This window comes from Saccopteryx leptura, unplaced genomic scaffold, assembly GCF_036850995.1.
Source record: "Saccopteryx leptura isolate mSacLep1 unplaced genomic scaffold, mSacLep1_pri_phased_curated manual_scaffold_21, whole genome shotgun sequence".
NCBI lineage: Eukaryota > Metazoa > Chordata > Mammalia > Chiroptera > Emballonuridae > Saccopteryx > Saccopteryx leptura.
In genome coordinates, this window is record NW_027095703.1 from 556150 (window position 1) to 570812 (window position 14663).

Genomic DNA, 14663 nt, shown 5'->3' on the forward strand with positions numbered 1-14663 from the left:
TGGATTCCGGTTTTGGGGATAAGGACCTGCAACTCGCTGGACAGCCCTCCCCTTTGTGAAAATTCCTCCGGGGTGCCACTCCTGTCCTTGATCCCTGGTTCCAGGAGCAGAGTACCCCTGTCCGCGTATTCGCCCCTTCTACCAGACTCAGTGTGGGTTTTTTGGTGGTCTTTGGTTGTAGAATCCTCCTAGTTCAGTCCAAAATTTGTCTTTCACGATGAGTGTTTTGGATTAAATTGTCATCCACATTGGTTCTGGGAAGTGGGAGTTGGTGCGTCTGCCTACTCTGTGGCTATCTTTGAATGCCTCAAGCTATATAACTTGATCTTTGCTTTGATTTTCTTCTCTGACCCAGTCATTTCTTAGAAGTATGTTGCTTAATTTTCACATATTTGGGGGTTTATTTACTCCTCTTTATCAGAATACTTCGTTATAACTTCAAAACCTTTTGATCAGAAAATATGCTTGATATAATTTCAATCTTCCTTAATTTTTTGATACTTATTTTATGACTCAACATGGAGTCTATCCTTGAGATTTTTCCATGCACACTAGAGAAAAATGTAAAATCTGACATTTTGGGATGAAATGTCCTATAAATGTCTATTATGTTCATTTGGTCCACTGGGTTAAGGCCAATATTTTTAAAAAGATTTTCTGTTTGGATGATTTATCTAAATTCATAAATGGTGTGTTAAAATCTCCAAAATTGATTGTATTTTTGTCTTCTTTTTAGATCAGTTAGTAGATGTCTTATAAATTTTGGTGCTCCCTGCTTCAGTGCATATATATAAAGAAGTGTTATGACTTCTTGATACAATGCCCCTTTATCACCATGAGATGTTTATCCTTCTCTGATTACCTTTGTTGTCTTGAAATCAGCATTGTCAGATATAAGTATGGCTACACCTGATTTTCTTTGGATATTATTTGCTTAGAGAATCACTATTCAGCCTTTCACTGTGATTCTACTTTTGTCCTTGCACCTTAGATGTGTCTCTTGAAGGCAACATATAGTTGGGTTTTGTTTTTTTATCTAATCCGCTAATATGGACCTCTTTATTGGTAACTTCAGTCCATTTACATTTAGAGTAATTATTGACATTTAAGTATTTCCTATAACCATTTTATGTTTTGTTTTTGGTATCTCTGTGTTTTGTTTAGTTCTTCTCTTTTTTGTTTCTCTCAGTTGTTACTGTTTTGTGGTACTCCATATTTATTTTTCCTGTTTCTTTTTTTAAGCTGTGTGTTTCAGTAGTGGCTTTTTCATGCATGGTTACAATTAGGTTGTTAAGAGAAAATTTGTCACACATATATAGGAGTCTTTTGTCTTATGAGTGCTTCTGCATTCCATCCTTCTTTGCTACTGCAGGTTTTTATCCTCTTCCCTTTTATGTTATTGTTGTAACAGATTATTCTTATTTTTTATGACGTTGTTAGAGCTTTTACCTGTAGTTTTGTTCTGTTTTATTCTTTGTGAGTGGTTCAATAACCCCACTGAGTATTTCCTGTAGTGGGGTTTTTCTGGTGATAAATTCCCTCAGCATCTGTCTGTAGAAGTTTTTATTTCTTCTTATTTGAAGGATAGCTTTGATGGATATAGTATACTTCGGTAGTAATTCTTCTCTTTTAACATTTTGAATATTTTGGTCCACTCTCTTCTGGCTTGTAGAGTTACTGCTGAGAAGTCTAATGATAACCTAGTGGGCTTTCCTTTATTTATTTACTTTCTATAGCTGCCTTGAGGATTCGTTCTTTGTCATATGGAAGTTGATGCTTCCTGCTCTTCCCACCATTTTGCTGTAATTGATCCGATTTCATAATTTCTTATGGCTGAGTAGTATTCCATAGTGTATATGTGCTACATCTTCTTTATCCAATCATCTATTGACGGGCTTTTTGGTTGTTTCCATGTCCTAGTCACTGTGAACAATGCTACAATGAACAGGGGGCTACATGTGTCTTTACGTATCAATGTTTCTGAGTTTTGGGGGTATATACCCAGTAGAGGGATTGCCAGCAATCATAAGGTAGTTCTATTTTCAGTTTTTTGAGGAACCACCATACTTTCTTCCATAATGGTTATATTACTTTACATTCCCACTAAGAGTGGATGAGGGTTCCTTTTTCTCCACAACCTCTCCAACATTTGCTATTACCTGTCTTGTTAATAATAGCTAATCTAACAGGTGTGAGCTGGAATCTCATTGCAGTTTTGATTTGAATTTCTCTATTAACTAACGAAGATGAGCATCTTTTCATATATCTGTTGGCCATTTGTATTTCTTCCTGGGAGAAGTGTCTGTTCATATCCTCTTCCCATTTTTTATTGGATTGTTTGTTTGTTTGTTGTTGAGATTTAGTTCTTTGTATATTTTGGATATTAGGCCCTTATCTGAGCAGGTGTTTAAAAATATCATTTCCCATTTAGTTGGCTGTCTGTTTATCTTGTTATCAGTTTCTCTTGCTGAGCAAAAACTTCTTAGTCTGATGTGGTCCCATTCATTAATTTTTGCCTTCACTTCTCTTGCCTTTGGAGTCAAATTCATAAAATGCTCTTTAAAGCCCAGGTCCATGAGTTTAGTACCTATGTCTTCTTCTATGTACTTTATTGTTTCATGTCTTATGTTTAGGTCTTTGATTCATTTTGAGTTAATTTTAGTACAGGGGGACAAACTGTAGTCCAGTTTCATTCTTTTGCATGTGGCTTTCCAGTTTTCCAAGCACCATTTGTTGAAAAGGCGTTCTTTTCTCCATTGTGTGTTGTTGGCCCCTTTATCAAAAGAAGTTTGACTATATATATGTGGTTTTATTTCTGGACTTTCTATTCTGTTCCATTGGTCTGAGTGTCTATTTTTCTGCCAATACCATGCTGTTTTGATTGTCGTGGCCCTATAATATAGTTTAAAGTCAGGTATTGTAATGCCCCCAGCTTCATTCTTTTTTTTTTAGGATTGCTTTGGCTATTCGGGGGTTTTTATAGCTCCATATAAATCTGATGAATTTTTTTGCTCCATTTCTTTAAAAAATGTCATTGGAATTTTGATGGGAATTGCATTAAATTTGTATATTGCTTTGGGTAATATGGCCATCTTGATTATATTTATTCTTCCTAACCAAGAACAAGGAATATTCTTCCATCTCATTATATCTTTTTCGATTTCCCTTAACAATGGTTTATAGTTTTCATTGTATAAGTCCTTTACATTCTTTGTTATGTTTATTCCTAGGTATTTTATTTTTTTTGTTGCAATCGTGAAGGGGATTTCTCTTTTGAGTTCATTCTAAAATGTTTCATTCTTGGCATATAGAAAGGCTATGGACTTCTGTATGTTAATTTTGTATCCTGCGACCTTATTGTATTGACTTATTGTTTCTAGTAGTCTTTTTGTGGATTCTTTGGGGTTTTCGATGTATAGGATCATATCATATGCAAAAAGTGATACCTTTACTTCTTCTTTTCCGATATGGATGCCTTTTATTTCTTTGTCTTGTCTGAGTGCTCTGGCTAGAACCTCTAGTACCACATTAAATAAGAGTGCAGAGAGTGGACAACCCTGTCTTGTTACTGATTTAAGGGGGAAAGCCTTCAGTTTTGTGCCATTTAATATGATGTTAGCCAATGGTTTATCATATATGGCCTTTATCATGTTGAGATATTTTCCTTCTATACCCATTTTGTTGAGAGTCTTAAACATAAAATTGTGTTGTATTTTATCGAAAGCCTATTCTGCGTCTATTGATAAGACCATGTGGTTTTTGTTGTTTGTTTTGTTGATATGGTGTATTTCGTTCACCGTTTTACGTATGTTGAACCATCCTTGAGATTCTGGGATGAATCCCGCTTGATCATGATGTATTATTATTATTAATTTTTGTATTCCTCTGAAGCTGGAAATGGGGAGAGACAGTCAGACAGACTCCCGCATGCGCCCGACAGCGATCCACCCGGCACGCCCACCAGGGTCGATGCTCTGCCCACCAGGGGGCGATGCTCTGCCCTTCCGTGGGGTCGCTCTGCCGCGATCACAGCCACTCTAGCACCTGGGGCAGAGGCCAAGGAGCCATCCCCAGCGCCCGGGCCATCCTTGCTCCAATGGAGCCCCAGCTGCGGGAGGGAAAGAGAGAGACAGAGAGGAAGGAGAGGGGGAGGGGTGGAGAAGCAGATGGGCGCGTCTCCTGTGTGCCCTGGCCGGGAATCAAACCCTGGACCCCTTGCATGCCAGGCTGACGCTCTACCACTGAGCGAAACGGCCAGGGCCATATTATTTTTTTAAGATGTTGTTGTATTCGATTTGCTAGTATTTTGGTTAGTATTTTAGCATCTGTATTCATTAAAGATATTGGTCTGGCCCTGGCCGGTTGGCTCAGCGGTAGAGCGTCGGCCTGGCGTGCGGGGGACCCGGGTTCGATTCCCAACCAGGGCACATAAGAGAAGCGCCCATTTGCTTCTCTACCCCCTCCCCCTCCTTCCTCTCTGTCTCTCTCTTCCCCTCCTGCAGCCAAGGCTCCATTGGAGCAAAGATGGCCCGGGCGCTAGGGATGGCTCCTTGGCCTCTGCCCCAGGCACTAGAGTGGCTCTGGTCATGGCAGAGCGACACCCCGGAGGGGGATAGCATCGCCCCCTGGTGAGCAGAGCGTCACCCCTGGTGGGCGTGCCTGGTGGATTCCGGTTAGGCGCATGTGGGAGTCTGTCTGACTGTCTCTCCCCATTTCCAGCTTCAGAAAAATACAAAAAAAAAAAAGTTATTGGTCTGTAGTTGTTTTTTTTTGTGCTATCCTTGCCTGGTTTTGGTATGAGGGTTATGTTGGCCTCATAAAATGTGTTTGAAAGTATTGCTTCTTCTTCAATTTTTGGAAGACTTTGAGTACAATAGGAACCAAGTCTTCTTTGAATGTTTGATAAAATTCGCTGGTATAGCCATCTGGGCCTGGACTTTTATTTTTGGGGAGCTTTTTAATGTGTTTTTTTTCTATTTGTTCTCTGCTAATAGGTCTGTTTAGGCTTTCTGCTTCTTCTTAACTCAGTCTAGGAAGTTTGTATTATTCTAGTAATTTATCCATTTCTTCTAGGTTGTTGAATTTAGTGGCATAAAGTTTTTCATAGTATTCTACAATAATTCTTTTTATATCTACGATGTCCGTGGTGATTTCTCCTCTTTCATTTTGGATTTTGTTTATATGCATTCTTTCTCTTTTTTCCTTGGTAAGTCTTGCGAAGGGTTTGTCAATTTTGTTGATCTTTTCAAAGAATCAGCTCCTTGTTCTATTAATTTTTTCTATAGTTTTTCTTTTTTCTATTTCATTTATTTCTGCTCTGATTTTTATTATCTCCTTTCTTCGGCTGGTTTTGGGTTGTCTTTGTTCTTTTTCTAGTTCCTTAAGATGGGAAGTTAAGTGGTTCACTTGGACTCTCTCTTATTTGTTCATATATGCCTGAAGTGATATGAACTTCCCTCTTATCACTGCTTTTGCAGCATCCCATAGATTCTGATATGTCGTATTGTCATTTTCATTAGTCTGTATATATCTTTTGATCTCTGCACTTATTTCTTCTTTGACCCATTCATTTTTTAAAAGTATGTTGTTTAGTTTCCACATTTTTGTGGGATTTTTCCCTCTTTTTTGCAGTTGAATTCTAGTTTTAAGGCTTTATGATCAGAAAATATGCTTGGTACAACTTCGATTTTTCTGAATTTGCTGATATTGTTTTTGTGTCCAAACATATGGTCAATTCTTGAGAATGATCAATGTACACTGGAGAAAAATGTATACTCAGTCAATTTTGGATGAAATGTCCTGTAGATGTCTGTCATATCCAGGTGCTCTAGTGTTTTGTTTAAGGCCACTGTATCTTTGTTGATTCTCTGTTTGGATGACCGATCTAGAGCTGTCAGCAGTGTTTTGAGGTCTCCAAGTATCATTGTATTTTTGTCAGTTTTTGTTTTAAGGTCAATAAGTAGTTGTCTTATATATTTTGGTGCTCCTTGGTTTGGTGCATATATATTAAGAATTGTTATGTCTTCTTGATTCAGTGTCCCCTTAGCCATTATGAAATGGCCATTTCTGTCTCTGAGTACTTTTGCTGTCTTGTAGTCAGCATTATCAGATATGAGTATTGCTACGCCTGCTTTTTTTTGGATGTTATTTGCTTGGAGTACTGTTTTCCAGCCTTTCACTTTGAACTTTTTTTTATCCTTGTTGCTTAGATCAATTTCTTGTAGGCAGCATACAGTTGGATTTTCTTTTTTAATCCATTCTGCTACTCTGTGCCTTTTTATTGGTGAGTTTAATCTGTTTGCATTTAGTGTAATTATTGACACTTGTGAGTTCCCTATTGCCATTTTTTAGATTGCTTTCTGTTAGTTTTGTGTCTTGTTTGATCCTTCTCTTTCGTTTTTCTATCTGTTGTTTTTATTTGATTGTGTTCCATACATCTTTCCTCTGTTGCTATCTTTTTTAAATCATGTGCTTCTGTGGTGGTTTTTTCAATGGTGGTTACCATTAAGTAATGAAAAGGATTTCTACCCTGTTCATTGTAGTGCACTATTTTGTGAGTACTTTTGCACTCCCTCGTCCTTTGCTACTGTTAATCTCTATCCTCTCCCCCCTTTTCTTTTGTTGTCACAGTTTAAAGTTGGCTTTATTGTGTTCTTCTTGGAGCTTTTACTTATGGCTTTGTTTTTTGTTTTTTGTTTTTTTTGTTCTTTGTATCTGACTGGAGAAGCCCCTTTAGTATTTCCTGGAGTGGGGGTTTTCTGATGATAAATTCCCTCATCTTTTCTGTATCTGTGAATGTTTTTATTTCGCCTTCATATTTGAAGGATAGCTTTGATGGGTATAGTATTCGTGGCTGAAAGATACTCTCTTTCAGGACTTTAAATATTGAGGTCCACTCTCTTCTAGCTTGTAGAGTTTCTGTTGAGAAATCTGATGATAATCTAATGGGCCTTCCTTTATATGTTGTATTCTTCTTTCCCTGGCTGCCTTGAGAATTTTTTCTTTGCAGTTGGTTTGTGCCAATTTCATTATGACGTGCCTTGAAGTAGGTTTGTTGGGGTTAAAAAAACTCAGAGTTCTGTTTGCTTTTTGAATTTGAGGCTTTAGTTCCTTCCACAGGCTTGGGAAGTTCTCATCTATTATTTGTTTGAGTATGTTCTCCATTCCATTTTCTCTCTCTTCTCCCTCTGATATACCTATTATTCTTATGTTATTCTTTTTGATGGAGTCAGACAATTCCTGTAGGGCTTGCTCATTTTTTAAAAAAATGTTTGAGTCTTTTTCTTCTTCTCTCTATTATGGCTCAAGTGCTTGTCTTCTATTTCACTAATCCTCCCTTCTATCTGGCCTGTTGTATTAGCTAAGCTTGTTACCTTGTTTTTCAGCCTGTGAATTGAGTTATTCATCTCTGTTTGATTTGTTTTTATAGTTTCAATTTCCTTGGTCAAATATTCTTTGTGTTTGTTGAGTTGTTTTCTGAGCTCCCTAAATTGCCTTTCTGTGTTTTCTTGTTTATCTGAGTATTTTTAGGATTTCTATTTTAAATTCTCTGTCATTTAACTCCAAGGTTTCCAATATCTTAAATTTTTTTTCCATAGATTTTTCCTCATCTATCTGTGTTACCTCTCTTTCTTTTGTATCCATGATATTCGATTTTCTCTTCTTTAATGGCATCTGAGGGTGGTTTTGTTGATAGTATTAATGAGGTTTAATAAAGAATAAAAAGTTCAAAAAATAAAAATAAAAAATCAAAAAGATTTTTTTTTTTGTATTTTTCTGAAGCTGGAAACGGGGAGAGAAAGTCAGACAGACTCACGCATGCGCCCAACCGGGATCCACCTGGCACACCCACCAGGGTCTATGCTCTGTCCACCAGGGGGTGATGCTCTGCCCCGCCGGGGCGTTGCTCTGTCATGACCAGAGCCACTATAGCACCTGGGTCAGAGGCCAAGGAGCCATCCCCAGCGCCCAGGCCATCTTTGCTCCAATGGAGCCTTGGCTGTGGGAGGGGAAGAGAGAGACAGAGAGGAAGGAGGGGGGGGTTGGAGAAGCAAATGGACACTTCTCCTATGTGCCCTGGCCGGGAATCGAACCCGTGTCCCCTGCATGCCAGGCCGACGCTCTACTGCTGAGCCAACCGGCCAGGGCCGAAAAGAGTTTTTTTTTATAAATTAACATTTAAATAAAAATAAAATACGATAAAATTTGATAAAGAAGGAAATTATTCCTCCCCCTCCTTTTTTCCTCTCCTTTTCTCTTTCCTATTTCTTGAGAAAATCTTGTGGTGAACTGTCAATTATATTATACTAAATAGAACAAACAATACCTGTAATCGAGGGTCTGAATTGGGGAGAAGTAATAAAGGGCAAAGGAAAAAGAGAAAAAGAAAAATGGGGGGGGAGCGTTATAGACCCACAAAAAGCAAATAAGGAAAAAATTTGTGTCAAGAATAAAATGATTTGCTTTTAGGTGTTGGCTAAGAATTATGATGAGAGGAATAAGAGGGAAACAGGAAAAAGGGGGGGGGGAATTAAAAAATTACTATTTTATTTAGTGGAACAAGAACCAGATAAAATGTAGAGCCAGGGATGGGAGCACTGCTAGTGAGTTAAAAAGGTGAAGTAAAAACCCCCCAAAATGCCACAAACATAAGTTTGAGTCCCAGATAAGATAATTTGTTCATTATTGAGGTTTGAATAAGAGGAGACGTAAAGGAGAAAGGAAGAGACTAATATAGAGGGAGAAAAGAGAGAAAGAGAGAGAAAAAAGACGGAACCACTAAAAGAAGAAAAAAGAAAAAAGAGGAGAGAGAGAGAGTTAAGGGGTTTGAAGTGCAACCCTCATAGAGAGAAAGGAAGAGGAAAGAAAAGCTAATGAAAGATGTAACACTTATGGGTAGTGTAGTTCAAATAGAGGAGAGAGTAAGGCTGGCAGAGAATTAAACGACCAAATTGGAGGAGGAAAAAAAACGAAAAAAACCTCAAGAATGAAGATAAGAGACACAGACGAACAAATATAATAAAATGGGATAGGTTATAAAGTCTGCGGATTATTTTTGATTTTGAGAGGTTATCGTCTTGCTTTTTCTTTTCTCTCTCTCTTCCTGGTTGGTGACTCTGTACCCCGGGTTCTGCCCCTTTGGCATGCTCAGATAGAGGTTTGCAGTTGACAAGTCTCTATGGCAATGTCATGTATTGGGCTTCAGTTTCGTTCGCAGTCGAGGCTCATTAGCATTTATAGGCTCCGACAGTGAGGGGGTCCGTTTTCCTGGAGCCTCTCTCCTAGTGTTTCCTTCCACAATTAGAAGCCTGATAATCCAGCTCTGGGGTTGCTGCTGCCTCTGCCTGGATAGTAAGAGGCTCAAAGAGTTGGCAACTCCCCACCCTATTCCCACTCAGCACTGGGCTCTGGGTAAGGCTCAGTCTGTCAGAGCTGCTAACATGATCCGGCGGGGCTTCAGCCCACTCAAAGACTTCTAACTCTGACCCTCTGTGGGATAACTCGAGCGCCCACCCCTGAGGTGCTCAGAGGAATCTCTTGCCCACTCTCCGTGTGCGCCAACCAGGATATTAGGCCAGCAGTGTCTCACTCCGAGAAAGCCCTCTGCCCGCACGGAAAAGTTCCAGCGTTGGAATTGGCTTTAGCTTCCTCCCTGTGTGTGCGTCTTTTTCAGGGCACTGGGGCAGTTCGGAGATTCCGCTTTTGGCCCTCACACAGGCCTCTGACTCTGCTCTCTGTGGGACAACACAGGCGCCCACCCCTGAGGTTCTCAGAGGAATCTCTCTCCCGCTCTCCGTGCGTGCAGACCTGGATATCAGGCCAGCCGTCTCTCACTCTGAGGAAGCCCTCCGCCCGTAGGGAAAAGTTGGAATTGGCTCTAGCTCCCTCCCCGTGCGCGGCTCCCTTGGGGTGCTGGGGCAATTCGGAGATTCCGCTTTCAGCCCACACAAAGGCCTCTGACTCTGCCTCTCCGTGGGTTAACACAGGCGGTATCCATCCCTGAGGTGTTTGGAGGAATCTCTCACGCACTATCTGCGCGGGCCGACCAGGAGATGGGAAAATGGCTGCCCCACTTGTCTTTCTTTAACTGGGTTTGGCGCGAGTGTTAGCTTGTATTGCCCGGGTTGCCACAGTCACAGTTTTTCCTCGGCTTGAATCTCCATGCCACAGCCTGGTTCAGCCGTTTGTGCCGCAGCCTGGATCTATTCACCCCCTTTGCCTGCCTTAGTTTCTATACTCTAAGTTCCTAGTGAAAGCAGCATTATTTAGGTTAGTGAGGAAGGCGGAACATTTCTTACTCCCTATTTCCCCCGGGGTTTGATTATATATTTAGCCAATTTTTCGCTCGACCATATCTTCGGGTGTGTTGCGAAAGATCTGAAGGTTCAAAGGATAGGTTTTTCTGTTTCTGGTTGAAGATCTTGTTGAGTTTTTGGGGAGATTTATCGGTATCGCTTCCTACCGCCATTACTCTGATGTCATCTCCGTCATTGACTTTTGACAATTTTATTACAAAGTCTTTGGAGTAGGTCTTTCTAGGTGTGGTAATTTGGCATTCTGTTTGCTTCTTGGATTTGAAGCTCTCTTTCTATAGCTTTGGGCAATTCTCATCAATTATGTATTTGTTTGTATATGTTCTCCATTCCCTTCTCCCTCTCCTCTTCTTCTGATATACCCATTATTCTTATATTGCTTTTTCTGATGGAGACAGAGAATTCTTGTAGATCTCTGTCTGTTTTTTTTTTTAATTCATGAATCGCTCTCCTCTCTGTAGCATTTCTCATTGCTTGTCTTCGATATCACTGATTCTTTTCTCTATCAGGCTTGTTCTGTTAGCTAAACTTGCTACCTCAGTCACTAATGCATTTATTGATTTCCTCATTTTGTAACATTTCAGTCTCCGTGGTGAGGTATTCATTTTGTTAATTTTCTGTGCTCATAAAGTCACTTATTGGTGTCTTACATTTCATTGCATTTTTTCAGAACTTCAATTTAAAATTTATATTTAACTTCAGTGTTTCCATGGGTTTGAGATATTTTCCTAGAGATTTTTTATACTTTCTGAACTACATCTCAGTCTTGTGTAGCCAAGTTATTTGATTTCTTCTTTCTTGATAGCATTTGAGAGTGGTATTGTTAAGAACCTTAACAAAAAAACCTAAAAAATTAATAATTACAATAAAAGTAGAATTAAAAACAAATTTTTTAAATTATGATAAAGCCATAGGAAAAAAAGATTGAAAGCAAATAAAAAAATCAAATGCAAAACACCACAAGAAATAAGAATAAAATATATTGAATTTAAAGAAGATAAAATTTAAAAATGAATAAGAAAAAAAGAAGGAAAAAAGAAAAATAAATTTTATGATTGAGAGGTTTCTTCTAACAGGTGTTGCTATATCCCAACTTTTAGCTCTGTGTGGTTCCTGGGCTGTCCACTGCTAAAATATGCTGTTGCAATTATGTAGGTGGGTTTGCAGTTGAGTTGGTGGGTGGGGATCATCCAGCTATAAGGCTTTATAGCTTCAGCCTTATGGCTTTGGCTTTTCAGCTCCAGTTTTCTGGCTTGAGAGCTCTAGCAATGATGATCACAGGCTTCTGGGTGCTCCTTCCCACTTCTCAACAGAGCTGGTGACTGGATGTGGAGCAGCTCTGTTCTTCAGGGGAGAGAGTGGCTTTGGAGAGCTGGCTGTGGGGTTTGTCTCTGCCACTCTTCGTACTGCAAGGTGAGGGAGGTGGGATTTGGGATGTTGAAGGGACATACTTTTGTTTTCTCTATATCTGCCAAATGTGGGCTGCAGGCAGACCATGGAAACATTGTCTGTGACTGCTTGCTCTAGCTGCTTTGGTTTATGTCTCCCTGACCAACTCTTCTGTCTTACTGCCTCTTATGGCAGAAGGACACCCAGTCACTCCAGGTTCTCCTCTTTCTATCCCTCAGACAAAATCCAGAGAGCCCAAGCATCCCTCCTCTTACAGTCCATAGAGGAGGAAAAAAAACCCAGTGATTCCAGGTTTGTCTCCTATCCAAAGCCTACCTCAAATGTGTTTGTTGTTTCCACCCTCTTCATACCTCATTCTACCTTCAGTCCAATTGGTATGTGAATCTTTCAGGCTTGTCTGTGAGCTTAGCTGGGGTTGCTTCACTGCATTACAGTTATTCAATTTTTTGATATTTCAAGGGGAAAGTTCAGGAGTATATCACACCACCATTACTCTAACAAATATTATTTTCAAGAAAACCTTACCACTGCTAAGCCATCAAACTGTGCTGTGTGGTAAGTCAAGTAGGTTATTCAGCATTAATTTTAAAATTCATGGAACTCATGATGTTTTAGTTCATGAGAGTGATTCATATTTATCATAAGATGGGTTTTAAATATTTCTATGTAGTGTTTTCAGATAAGTAAAAATAATCATAAGCTTTGTCAATTTGTCTATCTGCTCCTCACATTTTTACCACCAACAACAGTTTAGAATACTAACAGATTCTACTTGAGTTTTCTCTGAATTTGTATTTTCTCAACTACTCTAAAAAATTCTTATCTACAGTTGTTCCACAAGGACTATTAATAAAAGTTTCTTTTTTAATCATTTCAAAGTTGACAACTGGCTTCTCAAGAAAACCCAGTAGTGATAATGTCTTTCACTTCAACAGTCAAGGAAATGCACTTGAAATAATTTGCCTTGTTTTAAATTACTATTGTTCACAAAGTCCTCAACTCAGGATATTCTCTGAAAGGCTGCTTATCCTGGATAAATTTAGCATTGGTTAATTGCCTTTCTAAATTGGTTAATGTTTTAAAGGAGCCAATTTTAAACTTTCTGTTAGTGTTATGAGGAAATTCTGCTGTAAGAATATATTTTATTTGAAATGTTCTACTTTGCTGATTAATGTTCTCTGGCATGGAACTATAAGTTTCCTTCTTTTTTTTTAACTGAGATAGAGGAGATAGACTTCCGCATGTACCCCACATGGGATCCAGCTGGTTATCACTATCTGGGGCTGATGCTCAAGTCATCCGAGTTCTCCTTTGTGCCAGGGGCCGATGGTCAAACAAATTGAGCCACCAGCTATAAAAAGGGAAGAAGGAGAGAAGGGGAAGGTGGATGGGAAAAGAACCAGGTGGTTGTTTCACATGTGTGCTCTGGCCAGGAATTAAACCCAGGTCATGTTCTGCCAGGCCCACCCTCTATCCCTTGAGCCAACTGGCCAAGGCCAGAACTGTGAGTTCTTAACAGTTAATAGGTATTATGTCAGTGCATGTTTGATATTATGTCTTCTAATAACAGGCTTAGATACCTGTATCATGTGTGACATTAATATCTACTTTGCTTTTGAGTGGGTTTGCACTGTAATAAGGAAAAGCAAAATGAAACTATAAAGCTGTATTGTAGAATATAAAACATAGCTGTTTTACTGTGAATTGTAAATGTAGCAAGTAGCAATATAAAGGGGAAAAAATGCTATATACTGTTTTACTGAGCTCTACACATATAATTACCATCTCTATGTTCCAGTAGACTTTTACTATAACAAATAGAATTTCTTAAAATTTTAATATAACATGAAATATTTTTCCACAACCACTTAAATATTTACAATCAGTTGGCAGGCTAACTGGTTACAAGCCAGAGTTTATTGACTCCTAGTCTAAGATATTGATTAAAGAAAGAATATAATTAAATCTGACTAAACTTTATAATCAAGATTCCGAGTTTCTTATGCCTTCCAACATTGTAAATAAATGATAAAGTCCTTGTTTAGTGAACCAGGGATTTTGGAGTTTGTTTGTTTTATTGGAACTATCTCTTCACCTTTTTTCCCCTTAATAACTGCTTATGGTTTCCTCTACAGCTACATTAATACCTGCATGTTTTCTATGTCCTTACAAAAAATTTTTTTCAAAAATAATTTCCCCCTCCTAAAAAATCCCCATGTGGTTTTAGTTTATGCCTTAAAATATTGCTTTGTCTCTCCTCCCAGTTATATGTACATAAGTAAAATCCAACTCTGCATAGTTGGTCCCAACCCTTACCACCTTTACCTATGTTTCTTCTATTATAACTGACCACTGTATCCTACTTAAACACCAACTATCCTGCCTGTATTCTCCATCATAACTCTAACACTTCAAGATCACACTGCTATGTAAATAGCCAAATATTCTCTTTGTGTTTTCAACCCATTTATTTTGTAAGAATTGAGAAATAGTACATTTTCTTTATATTCCCCCTTATCCATGACTTCTCTAAAAAATGTGATGAGAAACTTGTCTTTCAGGCAGCCTTTGGGAGGACCCAGAAATGGAGAAAGGAGATGGACTTTCTGAATCATCTGGCCTCTAGGAGGAATGTAGGGACCAAGGTGAAGACAGATGGCTTGCTACTGACCTCAAAAACAGAGCAGGCCAGTTTTTCCTTAGAAGAACACTCCACCATACCTTCCCTACATGAATAACTGCACAGATTTTGCCTTTTGCACCATTACTAACTCCCTCTGAATCATAAAAAAGAGGAGGCAGATTGAGTGTTAAGTCTGACTTTGGGTCTGAGCCCTGTCTCTTCTTGAGTTTTCTGGAAATTTGATGAAAGACAATGAGTAGTATTCCATAGTATATATACTACTCAGCCATAAGAAATGATGACATCGGATCATTTAG

General features: G+C 38.9%; 1 long non-coding RNA gene across 2 annotated transcripts in view; it reads left to right on the forward strand.

The window, feature by feature from the left end:
* LOC136386919 (uncharacterized) overlaps positions 1-14657 on the forward strand; it is a 150646-nt gene extending 135989 nt beyond the window's left edge. For both annotated transcript variants that reach the window (XR_010748052.1, XR_010748053.1), the window contains exon 5: positions 14285-14657. This is a non-coding gene — a long non-coding RNA (uncharacterized lncRNA). The remainder of the gene's footprint in view (positions 1-14284) is intronic.
* Positions 14658-14663: the final 6 nt, after the last annotated feature.